Below are 15,455 nucleotides of genomic sequence, written 5' to 3' on the forward strand. Positions count from 1 at the left end.
TGTCACTCAATTACCAAAACCAACAAGGACCTTTCACTTTGGCGGCGATCGGTTCTTTTGGCGACTGATCGGTGAATCGAAGTGGTGGAGTATGAAGGTCTCTGATCCTGGCGGATCTCATTGACCTGGCAGTGCGCCGCTTTAAGCATGGCGGCGACCTTGGCAAGCTCGGGCGTCTGCGGGAGGTAGGCGAGCTCGTTGGTAGCCACTGCTAGATTGGCGCTTGGAGTCTTGAAGATGTCGTGGCCGTCAACACGGAGAAACTCTTCATCGAGGTTGCGTTGGAGTGGTACTCCTTGTGAGTCGAGCTGTTGCTCGGCCCTCGCAAGGACATTCTCTTTTGCTCGGCGTTGTGCGCAGTTGACATTCCAGTTCTCACGAGCGGCGTGTTCCTCCTCGGTCTCGCCGTTCCAAGGGAGGCTGTCGACGCTAACGTTGAAGATCGTGCCACCCCAGAAAGGAGGGAGAGGAAGTTGCTTAGTGAAGGTTTCGGCGAGGGTCTCCGTAGAGCCTTAGGACTCAGAGTCTAGATTCTCCTCCGGGATGGTCTAGAGGGACACTCCAGAGCATCGGCTGACGTGGAGCATGTTGACGGCTGGCGGAGGCTGGTCGGTGATATGGTCAGCAAGAGGATAGATGTCTCCCACCTGGTCGACGAATTTGCCCCTTAGGGCGTCTTGGAAGGTGGCGACGACGTTGGCGAGCCTGAAGGGCAGAGCCGCAACTCCTGGAGTCTTCCGAGCAGCCTTCGGTAGATCTGGATCGGTGGGTGGTCGGCGTTGGACCAGAGTGTCCAGAGCCAATTCGGCAATGGAGAGGCAATCAGCGAGCTTCAAACCAACACGGTCGATAGATGCGATCAGATCGTCATTGTTAATCTGCCTCCTCTGGTAGCAAGGAAGCGAGCGGCGAGTCATCGATGAAGGCGACCTTGGAGGCGGTTCCGAGATCGGATCTGCTATCGCAGGTGTGGGGGTGATCAGCGTAGAATCGATCTAAGCCGGCTCAAGGAGCTCTCCGACTCCGTCGGCGTTGATGATCCACGAGATCGATCCAACTATGAAGATCTGGCCGAGCTGCGGAAGGGACGAAGAGCCTGTGGGAAAAGCCATCTTGTTCGATAGGAAAATAGCATGCAAGGCCCTACCTGTCGCGCTAACCGTCGACAGAATATCATCGGCAGTCCTCCGAGGGGTATCCCATGAAGATAGATTGATCGGCAGAGGAGCATGAGATCAAGAACAAGAAGGTAATAGAGACACACGAGTTACACATGTTCAGGCCGTCAGTATGACGTAATACCCTACTTATGTGGTCTGTTGGTTTGTATTAGCTATTGTATGATATTGCGTGAGTTTGGAGGGGGGTCCCTGCCCGCCTTATATAGTCCGGGGAGCAGAGTTACAAGTCGGTTAGATCTGAGAGATAACCGGAAAGTAATAACTAATTATAGGAATCTTGGAATCATACATATCCTAACAGATCTTGTAGTATCTTTAGGATATCTTCTAGATGTCTTACGGGAGGCGCTGAGCAGAGTCGTGCCCCGCAAGGTGTAACACCTCGGGTGTTTAAATATTAAAATCTGACATGTCATCATATGCATTGCAAAGCATTTGGCATTTGGTGGAAACTTTGAGATGCATACACTAATACAAGTTTATATTTATGTGGTGTGTGTTGCATTGTATTGTTTGACTCAAGTTCAAAGTTTGTTTGGGTTTTGAATTTTTCGAGAAAACCCCACTTTTCAGTATTTAAACCCTACCCTAAAAATCCATTTCAAAATCTAAGCATATTTTGGGGTTGGGCCCAAAAGCAAAAGTGTAGAGCTTAACAAGTTATACAAAGTTTATTTTTGGAGTTTTTCGAGTTGTTTAGAAAAATTTAGAGTAATTCAAAAAGGCGTAATTCGTTAAATATCCCCTATTTGAATTTAAAAGATCATTTCAAAATCTAGACCGAATTAGGAGATGGTTATAAAAGCAAAGTTGTAGAACTTTTGATTTTGAACAACTTTTGTTTTTGGATATTTTTGAGTTGTTATGAAAATTTGAGAGTAATTTGTGAATTTTGGCGAATGGCAAACTTGTAAATACTGTGAACAGTGTTCACCGCCGAAGCTACATGGCCGGCGACCTTCTTTGGCGTTCCAGGCGCGCCGTGGCCGTCCTTGGCATCGCGCTAGCACGGAAATGGCTCCGTCGTGGCTTCCTTGAGCTTCTGAGTCGCGCTATAAGTACCAAAACGCCGTCGTCGTCGTTTTTCTTCTTCCTCTGTTCTCACCGCCGCCGTCGTTGTCATCGCTCTGGCGAGCTCGCATCACCTCCCTAGCGCCGTTGTCATCTCAGTAAAGGTTGTTCCAGTTCTGTCTTTCTCTTGCACATCCACCTAGCCAACTGTGGTCGACTGATTTCGCCGAGAATCCGCTGTCCGCGTCCTTCTTCCTCGCGGCCGGCAACTTCACCACCGCGGGCGTGTCATCGTGGCCAGGGCTCTCCGGTGAGCCGTTGCCCGTGATTAGTGTACCTATGGCTTTGTCTCGATGCTGTAGTGCTTAATCCTGTGTTGCTTGCTCGTTTTGATCACTGCAGTCGCCGGTTCTTCCTCACCGACGATCTCTGCTCCGCCGTGATCACCGTGATCGTCGTCACGCCTCTCCGTTGTTTCTCCGACCTCGCTCCTTGCTCCAACGCGTTCGGGGTGAGCCACTGGTGCTTCCTGGATCCCTTGTTTGAGCTTTACCGGTCTGTAGTCGCCGGCGTAGTACCGCCGAGGCACCGTGTCTGCCATGGCCGACGTTGAGCTAGAATTGAGTCATAATCGGTACATCTAAGTACGTCTATAGGTGCGCCTAGTAGTGTAGAACATGTTAGTACCCTTGCTGTCGCCGGTGATCTCACCGTCGGCGAGGAATCGCTGGTCAGAGCCGTCGCTGCCATGGTCAACGTCGGAGGTTAGGGATGACAGGTGGGGTCGGGTTGTCAGTGACTCAGCGTTCAAATGGATTTTTCTATTTTCATATTTGAATGAATAGTGTCTATTTTTGTTATTTTTGTGTAGATTTATTTAGAGGTCCAAAAATTATGAAAATTTTTGTGTGACTTCTCTGTGATGTAAAGTATTTAAGAAAAATATGAAATAATGTTTTTTAGTACTTTTTGAATGTGATAAAAATTGCTCAATTTATTAATAAATGGATTTCCATGATTTTTCTAGGCTTATTTAATTGTCCAAAAATTATGAAATTTGTTTTGTCACTTACTTATCATGTAATGAACATGTACTAAAATTTTGAGTTCAATTAGAATAAGTTGATTTATTTCATAATTTTGAATTAAATAATTAATTCATAAAAGCAAATAGTAACCTTTAATGATTTATGTTTTGTTTGAAATTTTGGATTGAGTGATGACCTTGGGTCATTAGTTGATAATGATCCTTGGCAATTGATGTATGTGTTACAAAAAAGATTTAGTTGTTTGACTTGCAACTGTACCGCGAAGGAAAGTTGTATTCAAATTGTTAATTTTTGCATCCATCATCGAACATCATATTTCGTATTCCGCATCATGTTAAACATGGCATTGTTATTACGTGTAGTGAACGAAGGTGAAAACGTGGTAGTTAATCAAGCTGTTGAGGAGGTTAATCCGTCTGTTGAGGTCGGATCGAATACTTGTGTAACGTCGTAGAAACCGGACTTTTCCGTCAACGAAGGCAAGCCCCGGATGCATACAACCCTACCTTGTGTTTTACAAATTAATTTCGCTTTTGCTTTCCGTTATTGCATTAAGTGATTAGGAGTTAAGTAAAATCTTAATTGGTGCATTTCCACCCTTGTTATTCCATATTTACCATATTACCAGTTTTAAACTCGTATATGCCTAGTTTTGCTTAGCTATGCGTAGAACGATGAAGGTCGGGTGACTACCTGCCACCTGCGAGTTTTAAATGGAACATTGGTTAATTATGATAGCATATGATATGGGAATGTGGAGTAATAAATCTAGACCGGGCGGACTCGGTGTGTCGATTAAGGCATGGAGGTCTTGTGAGCGAGGTCTTTCCGCCTGTGTCGATTAAGGCACGTCCGTTGTTGAATTGCATGAGGTGAGAATTTGTAGTACTAACCACATACTCTGGTAAGCCTGAACTTGGCAATTCCATTACGAGAATGGCTACTCGCGCACTGGGAGTGGAGAGATGGTGGGAATAGCGTGTACCCACGTGGCCATGGGCTGGAATGATGGAGTACTGTATTCTTGGGTGGCGCAGACCCGTTCTTGTTTTAGAGGATCCGAGGGTAGGTTGGTATATGTAGGTCGGGGACCTGCATATGTCGTGTGGTCTAGAATCCCCAGATGGGTTGTTTAATCGGTTCGAATCGTCGTTGCTCCTCGGTTATGGAGACTCAACTCACTGTTCATCATCGTAGAATTAATAACTAGAACTTGAATAAGGCTTGTGAAGGTGTTGGATATGAAGTTTCATGATCTCAGTACGGATCGTGTCAGCTTCATATATAATTCTTAAGAAGTTTTCTTTATAAAGAATGTTGTTAAAAGAGCTTTTATGCAAAAAAACTTTGATCATTGTTAAAGCTATACCTTGAATCCCTGAGCCTGCATTCCTAAGTTATCAGTTAATATTTCGGTTAAGTCTTGTTGAGTACTTTTGTACTTAGGGTTCGTTGACCCTTGTTGCAGGTGAGCCTCATGAGCAGATCTGTTTTGGATCGTGCTGCATGACTATCGTTCGTTCTAACGATGAGAAGTAAATGTGTGATCCTTGGGTAGGATGTTTATTTTGTGTGTTATGTATATGTTAATGATGCCACTCCACTACTACTTTGGTTTGTAATAATTATCAAACTTAGTTTGTAAGGTTTGAAACAACTGGTTTGTAAACTATGTTATCGTAAGACTTCCGCTGTTTTTACTCTGGTGTCGATAATTGAATAAATGTTGTAATACTGCAATGACTCTGTAACGTGATCCTGCTCGAAAATCGTGGATGATTTGGGGTTCCCCGAGGACACCCAACAGACTTCTTAAGTTACCAGGAACATATGCATTGTTGTCAAAGGTCGTTGGACAGTGACAAGTGCATGTGGGTCCTATCATTTAGGAGGTTCTGCCACAGAATGGTATCAGAGCAATCATTACAAGGTTTTTGTTGTATTGTTTTACAAAAACTTCAAAATGATTTGGAATGACTAAATTTAACTTGCTAATTTAGTCCAAATTGCTTCTAACTTATCTTATTTCTTTCTCACCATTCCTTATTTGATTAAAAAGGTTTTGTGTGGTGGAGTAGTAATATTACTATGCCCTATATAAAAATAAATGTTATTTATGTGTATTATTAGCTTTGATGTTTTTGTTCATAAGAACGATTCATGCATCATGAATAATTCACTCGTTACTTCCTTCACCTCTTAGTCTGGAGTTGAGTAGTGAGTCTGGTTTGAGGAATGTAATCCATCTTAGCTACTTTTTGGATTTTGATCAAATGGTCTTATTTGGATTAAATTGGCTTCCTACAGTATGGCTCGTGCCAAGATGACGCCCCGTAAGTCCACTGGACCCAAAGGAGTTCCTCATCACCAACTTGCCCCTAGAAATGATGGTGCTAGCAGTAGCAGTACTAGGCCTGATCCCCAGGCAGAGATACTGAGGGTTTCTATAGAGTTAGCACAATCTACTAGAGATAGGGCTTTGGATGTTATACAAATAGGAGAATTACAGGGTCAATTGAGGCATCTCACCACCGCGCATAGGAACTACGAACGTATGTTGGTTCGTACGGTGGAGGGAAGAAATGAAGCTTGGCAGAGGGAAAATGTAGCTAGAGCTAGAACTCATGAGCTAGAATTTTATGTAGAAGATTTAGAAGAACATAATACTTATCTACATGAGGAAGTTCATAGGCTTAGCAATCTACTAAATCCGAATCATGAGCCTCAAGCTGATGCCATGGACCCTGGTGTCATCCTTGCCGATGATGATGAATCGGGAGAGGAAGGTGAAGAAGATCCTGAAGAATTAGTAATGATCGATGAAAGTGATGATGAAGGCGGTAATAATTCCGGAATGGATACCGAGCCTGAAGTTTGAAGAAATTGAGGAAAAGAGTAGAGTTGTATAATAGTAGCTCTAGTTAAGTTACGTAGTTTTGTTGTCGTACTCGTGGGTTTGTTTGTACATTAGTAAACTCTATGTAATGTGTCTAGAGTAAGCTTTGGTACAATTCAATAAAGACGTGTGAATAAAGTTTGGTTTGTTATGAGCAGATGCGTCGTACGCGGGGTTCGTATATTCCTGGAACTTCGCAAGATGAGGATGGTATTCCAGATCCACCACCAGTTCCAACAAATTTAGCTGATGCTATAACCGCACTTGTCAATGTGACGGCTGAAAATTCTCGTTTGCTTCATGAGATGGCTCAGAGTAATCAGAATCAGATGTACGGAAACCATGGACGCCACCATAACAGATAGGAGGCCACATATGTTGATTTCACAGACACAAGACCCCTGGTGTTCACCAAGGCAGATGAACCATTGGAGGCCGATGACTGGCTTCGAACCATGGAATAGAAATTTGACCTTATTCCATGCACGGAGTATCAGAAACCTGTGTTTGCCACCCAGCAACTTAGAGGAGCAGCAAGTGCTTGGTGGGCAAACTTAGTGGCTATGCAACCAGCTGGCATTCCAATAACTTGGGTTGAGTTCCGTACTGCCTTCAGAGCCCATTATATCCCTGAAGGAGTGATGGCTATGAAGCTAGATGAATTCCTTGCTTTAAAACAAGGAGATCAAACCGTGATGCAATATGTGGGAAGATTTAATCATCTGTCCCAATATGCATCCAAACATGTCAATACTGATGCCAAGAAGAAGAGGTGGTTTATGAGAGGCCTGAATACCAAGTTACAGACTATGATGACCACTTGCACCAATGTCACTTACCATGAGGCCGTAAATATTGCAATTGCTTCAGAGTCAAAGTATCGGCAGCATAAGGAGCTCAAAAAGAAAAAGAGTGTGCCGTCTAGATCTTTTGGGGGAAATCAGAAGAGGCAGAGGGTGATTTATCATCCAGTACATCATAATCGTCCTCCTTATCGTCCGCCGCAGTTCCAAGCTGGGCAACAGTCAAATGTCCGTCCTACTATAACCTATCTGAATTCACAGTCAACCAATGCTTCTGGTGGCAATGCTTCAACGTCCTAGGGTCACAACTATCTGTGCTACAATTGTGGAAGGACTGGTCATTTCTCCAGGGAATGTTCATATCCTAGGCAGGCTAATCAAAATTATCAGAAGACCCATGCCAATCAACAACAGGGTCAGGCACCAAACAAGAACCCCAATCAAAATGCTTAGAAGGGCAAAGATGAGAGGAAGATAGGACGGGTGTTCTATATTCAAGCTAGAGAAATTTCGGAAGGGGAGCCAGTGATGATGGGTATGTTTCCTGTTGCCAATCACCCTGCAGTTATACTTTTTGATTCTGGCGCATCGCATTCATTCATCAATAGAACATTTGTCGTGAAGCATGAAATTTCAATTGGGGCAACAAAGGAAAGTTTCTTTATACAGTCGCCCGAGGGACGTCTGTGTACTAAGGAAATGGTATACCAGGTACTCATAAACCTGGGTGGGCATATTTTTCCCACTACCATGATTATCCTTAAGGATCAGGATATAGATTTAATTTTGGGAATGAATTGGATGTATCAGCATAAGGCTGTTATAGATGCTTTGAATAGGACTTTAAGAGTGAGTTTGCCTGATAGTAATTCTCAACTTCTCATCCAACTTCCAACCTTAAGAAGATCAATGGACAAGATTTGTGCAACTGATGTCAAAGAGATTAAAGATATTCCGGTAGTGTGTGAATTTCCGGATGTGTTTCCTGAAGATTTACCTGGTCTACCACCTGATAGGGATGTACAGTTCAATATAGAGTTACAACCTGGAATAGCTCCGATTTCTCAGAGAGCTTATAGAATGCCACCTAAGAAATTGGCCGAATTGAAGACTCAGTTACAAGAATTGATTGAGAAAGGGTTTATTCAACCTAGTTCCTCACCTTGGGGATGTCCGGCAATTTTTGTGAAAAAGAAAGATGAGACCCTGAGGTTATGTGTTGACTATCGTCCATTGAATGAAGTGACCATCAAGAATAAGTATCCATTACCTCGGATAGATTTGCTTTTTGATCAATTGGCCGGAGCCAAAGTTTTCTCCAAGATAGATTTGAGATCAGGATATCACCAAATCAAGATAAAGCCTGAAGATATTCCCAAAATGGCATTTACCACAAGATATGGATTATATGAATACCTGGTAATGTCTTTTGGTTTGACAAATGCTCCAGCTCATTTCATGTATCTAATGAACTCAGTATTCATGCCTGAGCTAGACAAGTTTGTAGTGTTGTTTATTGATGACATTTTAGTATATTCCAAGACTAAGAAAGAACATGCGGAATATCTCAGAATTGTTCTGACCCGTTTGAGAGAACATCAACTATATGCCAAGTTCAGCAAGTGTGATTTTTGGCTTAAGGAGGTGCAATTTCTTGGACATGTCTTGTCAGCCAAAGGAGTTACAGTTGATCCTAGCAAAGTGAAGGATGTGCTTGATTGGAAACCGCCAGCCACAGTTCATCAAGTTCGGAGTTTTCTGGGATTGGCGGGGTATTACCGTCGGTTTATTCTAGATTTCTCAAAAATATCAAAGTCCATAACTGAATTGTTGAAGAACCATGTTAAGTTTGTCTGGTCATCAGATTGTGAGGAGGCTTTCCAGACTTTGAAGAGACTATTAACCACTGCACCAGTATTAGCCCAACCTGATATCGAGAAGCCGTTTGACGTCTACTGTGATGCTTCCGGTATTGGTATTGGATGTGTGTTGGTGCAAGAAGGCCGAGTCATTGCCTATGCGTCCAGGCAACTTAAGCAACATGAAGAACACTATCCAACTCATGACTTGGAGTTAGCAGCTGTGGTTCATGCTCTGAAGATTTGGCGGCATTACCTGCTTGGTAATACATGCCATATGTATACAGACCAGAAGAGCTTAAAGTGTATCTTTACTCAGTCAGAGTTGAACATGCGACAAAGAAGATGGTTAGAACTAATTAAGGATTATGATTTGGAAGTACATTATCACCCTGGTAAAGCAAATGTAGTTGCAGATGCCCTCAGTCGCAAAAGCTATTGCAATTGTCTGACAGTGAGAACAATGGGTTTGAATTTATGTCAAGAAATGGAAAAGTTGAATGTAGAAGTAATTCAACAAGGAAGTTTGACCAACATAATTGTAGAAGCAACTATTTGAGATCAAGTTATTGCTGCTCAGAAGGAAAACAAGGGTATAGCCCATATCAAGGAAAGAGTCAAGAATGGGAAAGCAGAATGCTTCAGCATAGATGATGAAGATGTGTTGTGGTTCAAGGATCGCCTGGTGGTACCAAAAGTTCCTGAGTTGCGGCAATCAATTCTAGATGAGGCACATGCTACTAGGTTATCTATCCATCCGGGAAGTAACAAGATGTACCATGACTTGAAGCAAAGATTCTGGTGGACTAAAATGAAAATAGATATTGCTAGATATATAGCAAAGTGTGATACTTATCAAAAGGTGAAAGCTATACATTTGAGGTCTGTTGGTGAATTACAACCATTACCTATTCCATCTTGGAAGTGCGAGGACATAAGTATGGATTTTATTGTTGGTCTACCCAAGACATCAAAGGGATTTGACTCAGTATGGGTTATTGTAGATCGACTCACTAAGTCAGCACATTTTCTTTCAGTCAAGACAATATATCCTACGATCCAATATGCCAAAATGTACTTAGCAAGAATCATGAGTTTGCATGGTGTACCAAAGACCATAGTGTCAGATAGGGGTACATAGTTTGTCTCCAATTTTTGGAAACAATTGCATTCTTCATTGGGTACTAAACTTCTGTACAGTACAGCTTATCATCCGCAGACTGATGGACAGACTGAAAGAGTTAATCAAGTACTTGAAGATATGTTAAGGAGTTGTGTCCTTAACTATTCCACTAAGTGGGATGAATGCTTACCTTTGGCCGAGTTCTCATACAACAATAGTTATCAGGAAAGCATTAGAATGGCTCCATTTGAAGCACTCTATGGTCGTAGATGCAGAACATCATTGAGTTGGTCTGAGCCTGGAGAAAGAAGATTCTTTGGAGTTGACCTTGTGAAAGAAACAGAAGACAAGGTTAGGCAAATACAGAATAATTTGAAGATAGCTCAGTCCCACCAAAAGAGTTATGTAGATAGAAGACGGAGGCCATTGGTATTTAACAAAGGAGATTTTGTATATCTGAAAGTATCACCAATGAAGGGAGTTACCCGTTTTGGTGTTAAAGGAAAGTTGGCACCTCGATATATTGGACTATATCAAATTTTGGAGAGATATGGAAAAGTGGCATATCGCTTGAAGTTACCTGAACATCTCGCAGCTGTGCATGATGTGTTCCATGTTTCTCAATTGAAGAAGTGTCTCCGAGTGCCTGAACAGAATGTTGAAGTTGAAGGAGTGGAACTAGAACCGGATTTAACTTATTCCGAATATCCTATCCGAGTGTTAGATCAGAAAGATCGTGTTACTCGAAGATGGACAATCAAGTTCTATAAAATACAATGGAATCAACATTCAGAAGAGGAAGCTACTTGGGAATCAGAAGATTACTTGTTAGAAAAGTTTCCAAAGTTTCTAGCGTCAATATAGAATAGAGTAGTATTAGTTGTGCTCGGTTGCTACAAGTTGTGTTTTGTAAAGGAACCTCAGATGTTTTATAGGCAAGTTTTGGATGTTTTTGGACTGACACATTTCCTTTTCCATTACTTACTCTATGGCTTTGAATCTCGGGGCGAGATTTCTTTTAGGGGGAAGGATTGTAACACCTCGGGTGTTTAAATATTAAAATCTGACATGTCATCATATGCATTGCAAAGCATTTGGCATTTGGTGGAAACTTTGAGATGCATACACTAATACAAGTTTATATTTATGTGGTGTGTGTTGCATTGTATTGTTTGACTCAAGTTCAAAGTTTGTTTGGGTTTTGAATTTTTCGAGAAAACCCCGCTTTTTAGTATTTAAACCCTACCCTAAAAATCCATTTCAAAATCTAAGCATATTTTGGGGTTGGGCCCAAAAGCAAAAGTGTAGAGCTTAACAAGTTATACAAAGTTTATTTTTGGAGTTTTTCAAGTTGTTTAGAAAAATTTGGAGTAATTCAAAAAGGCGTAATTCGTTAAATATCCTCTATTTGAATTTAAAAGATCATTTCAAAATCTAGACCGAATTAGGAGATGGTTATAAAAGCAAAGTTGTAGAACTTTTGATTTTGAACAACTTTTGTTTTTGGAGATTTTTGAGTTGTTATGAAAACTTGAGAGTAATTTGTGAATTTTGGCGAATGGCAAACTTGTAAATACTGTGAACAGTGTTCACCGCCAAAGCTACATGGCCGGCGACCTTCTTCGGCGTTCCAGGCGCGTCGTGGCCGTCCTTGGCGTCGCGCTGGCGCAGAAACAGCTCCGTTGTGGCTTCCTTGAGCTTCTGAGCCACGCTATAAGTATCAAAACGCCGTCGTCGTCGTTTTTCTTCTTCCTCTGTTTTCACCGCCGCCGTCATTGTCATCGCTCCGGCGAGCTCGCATCACCTCCCTAGCGCCATTGCCATCTCCGTAAAGGCTGTTCCAGTTCCGTCTTTCTCTTGCACATCCACCTAGCCAACTGTGGTCGACTGATTTCACCGAGAATCCGCTGTCCGCGTCCTTCCTCGCGGCCGGCAACTTCACCACCGTGGGCGTGTCATCGTGGCCAGGGCTCTCCGGTGAGCCGTTGCCCGTGATTAGTGTACCTACGGCTTCGTCTCGATGCTGTAGTGCTTAATCCTGTATTGCTTGCTCGTTTTGATCACTGCAGTCGCCGGTTCTTCCTCACCGACGATCTCTACTCCGCCGTGATCACCGTGATCGTCGTCACGCCTCTCCGTTGTTTCTCCGACCTCGCTCCTTGCTCCAACGCGTTCGGGGTGAGCCACTGGTGCTTCCTGGATCCCTTGTTTGAGCTTTACCGGTCTGTAGTCGCCGGCGTAGTACCGCCGAGGCGCCGTGTCTGCCATGGCCGACGTTGAGCTAGAATTGAGTCATAATCGGTACATCTAAGTACGTCTATAGGTGCGCCTAGTAGTGTAGAACATGTTAGTACCCTTGCTGTTGCCAGTGATCTCACCGTCGGCGAGGAATCGCTGGTCAGAGCCGTCGCTGCCATGGTCGACGTCGGAGGTTAGGGATGACAGGTGGGGTCGGGTTGTCAGTGACTCAGCGTTCAAATGGATTTTTCTATTTTCAGATTTGAATGAATAGTGTCTGTTTTTGTTATTTTTGTGTAGATTTATTTAGAGGTCCAAAAATTATGAAAATTTTTGTGTGACTTCTATGTGATGTAAAGTATTTAAGAAAAATATGAAATAATGTTTTTCAGTACTTTTTAAATGTGATAAAAATTGCTCAATTTATTAATAAATGGATTTCCATGATTTTTCTAGGCTTATTTAATTGTCCAAAAATTATGAAATTTGTTTTTTCACTTACTTATCATGTAATGAACATGTACTAAAATTTTGAGTTCAATTAGAATAAGTTGATTTATTTCATAATTTTGAATTAAATAATTAATTCATAAAAGCAAATAGTAACCTTTAATGATTTAGGTTTTGTTTGAAATTTTGGATTGAGTGATGACCTTGGGTCATTAGTTGATAATGATCCTTGGCAATTGATGTATGTGTTACGAAAAAGATTTAGTTGTTTGACTTGCAACTGTACCGCGAAGGAAAGTTGTATTCAAATTGTTAATTTTTGCATCCATCATCGAACATCATATTTCGTATTCCGCATCATGTTAAACATGGCATTGTTATTATGTGTAGTGAACGAAGGTGAAAACGTGGTAGTTAATCAAGCTGTTGAGGAGGTTAATCCGTCTGTTGAGGTCGGATCGAATATTTATGTAACGTCGCAGGAACCGGACTTTTCCGTCAACGAAGGCAAGCCCCGGATGCATACAACCCTACCTTGTGTTTTACAAATTAATTTCGCTTTTGCTTTCCGTTATTGCATTAAGTGATTAGGAGTTAAGTAAAATCCTAATTGGTGCATTACCACCCTTGTTATTCCATATTTACCATATTACCAGTTTTAAACTCGTATATGCCTAGTTTTACTTAGCTATGCGTAGAACGATGAAGGTCGGGTGACTACCTGCCACCTGCAAATTTTAAATGGAACATTGGTTAATTATGATAGCATGTGATATGGGAATGTGGAGTAATAAATCTAGACCGGGCGGACTCGGTGTGTGTGAGCCACAAGACATAGAGGTCTTGTGAGCGGGGTCTTTCCGCCTGTGTCGATTAAGGCACGTCCGTTGTTGAATTACATGAGGTGAGAATTTGTAGTACTAACCACATACTCCGGTAAGCCTGAACTTGGCAATTCCATTACGAGAATGGCTACTCGCGCACTGGGAGTGGAGAGATGGTGGGAATAGCGTGTACCCACGTGGCCATGGGCTGGAATGGTGAAGTACTGTATTCTCGGGTGGCGCGGACCCGTTCTTGTTTTAGAGGATCCGAGGGTAGGTTGGTATATGTAGGTCGGGGACCTGCATATGTCGTGTGGTCTGGAATCCCCAGCTGGGTTGTTTAATCGGTTCGAATCGTCATTGCTCCTCGGTTATGGAGACTCAACTCACTGTTCATCATCGTAGAATTAATAACTAGAACTTGAATAAGGCTTGTGAAGGTGTTGGATATGAAGTTTCATGATCTCAGTACGGATCGTGTCAGCTTCGTATATAATTCTTAAGAAGTTTTCTTTATAAAGAATGTTGTTAAAAGAGCTTTTATGCAAAAGAGCTTTGATCATTGTTAAAGCTATACCTTGAATCCCTGAGCCTGCATTCCTAAGTTATCAGTTAATATTTCGGTTAAGTCTTGTTGAGTACTTTTGTACTCAGGGTTCGTTGACCCTTGTTGCAGGTGAGCCTCATGAGCAGATCTGTTTTAGATCGTGCTGCATGACTATCGTTCGTTCTGATGATGAGAAGTAAATGTGTGATCCTTGGGCAGGATGTTTATTTTGTGTGTTATGTATATGTTAATGATGCCACTCCACTACTACTTTGGTTTGTAATAATTATCAAACTTAGTTTGTAAGGTTTGAAACAACTGGTTTGTAAACTATGTTATCGTAAGACTTCCGCTGTTTTTACTCTGGTGTCGATAATTGAATAAATGTTGTAATACTGCAATGACTCTGTAACGTGATCCTGCTCGGAAATCGTGGATGATTCGGGGTTCCCCGAGGACACCCGACAGACTTCTTAAGTTACCAGTAACATATGCATTGTTGTCAAAGGTCGTTGGACAGTGACAAGTGCATGTGGGTCCTATAATTTAGGATGTTCTGCCACACAAGGCTTCGTCCTGTGGGCTGGGCTGCCCCTGGGGGCGCAGCCCATGTGGTCTGCCGTGGGTATTCGGGGTCATACCCCCCACAATCCCGCTGGTTCTCATGCCTGGGATGGGACAACGCAAAGGTAACTGCAGAAACTACAATTGCCTTCCATACTGCAGCCTCTCCTGCAAGGTGAAAACCCTAAGCCATCTTCGAGCCATGAATCTCTATCTCTACAACTAAAACATACGGATTGTCAACGTTACCCGGCAGCACCAAAACCACCAACTTGGAAGACTCAAACCATATGAGTAAATTCCACCGTGTCAAATCTAGACATATGCTACCTTGTTGTTAGCGTTCATTTGTGTAAATTTAGTTCTAAGTCATACCAGGGCAATTCATACCTTTCTCGGCCTTTTGGTTAAGATCAAGTGTAGTATCAGTTTAATATCATATATGTGGGTGAGGGTCCACCACAGTGGCTTGCCACTGGGGCCCTCAAGCGTCTCACGACCGTTGCACTGCTGGCTGGGCCTGGCCCACCCCAACTAACATTAAAGCTAATTTGTTTCGTTTGCTCCAGTCTGATTCTGAACCATTTCGACCTGAGTTTGGATTGGGCTGTCCTTAATCTCAACTGAAAAGCTTCGGCTTGAGTTTACTGGGCTGCCTTGCCAAATCTGGGCTTGTGGAATTTGGGCTGATAATTGGTGTTCTAAATTGTTTCCTTAGTTAGGATGCATTTATGTTCTAGTCCAATTCTGGGCGAAATTTGGGCTGTCTTCAGACCAGTTTGATTGTCTTTGCCATGTTTAGCAAATTTCACTGTAGTTTCAAAAAGAAAAAAAAATTCACTGCTAGTTTGATTGACTTGCCTTGGTTAGCAAATTTAACTGCTATATAGTTAGGTGTTGCCAGCCTCTA

General features: G+C 42.5%; 1 pseudogene; it reads left to right on the plus strand.

The window, feature by feature from the left end:
• The first annotated feature begins 14,931 nt into the window (after window positions 1-14,931).
• Window positions 14,932-15,079, plus strand: LOC136541089 (U2 spliceosomal RNA; annotated as a pseudogene).
• The last annotated feature ends 376 nt before the right edge of the window (window positions 15,080-15,455 follow it).

Source organism: Miscanthus floridulus, chromosome 2 (genome assembly GCF_019320115.1).
Source record: "Miscanthus floridulus cultivar M001 chromosome 2, ASM1932011v1, whole genome shotgun sequence".
Classification (NCBI taxonomy): domain Eukaryota; kingdom Viridiplantae; phylum Streptophyta; class Magnoliopsida; order Poales; family Poaceae; genus Miscanthus; species Miscanthus floridulus.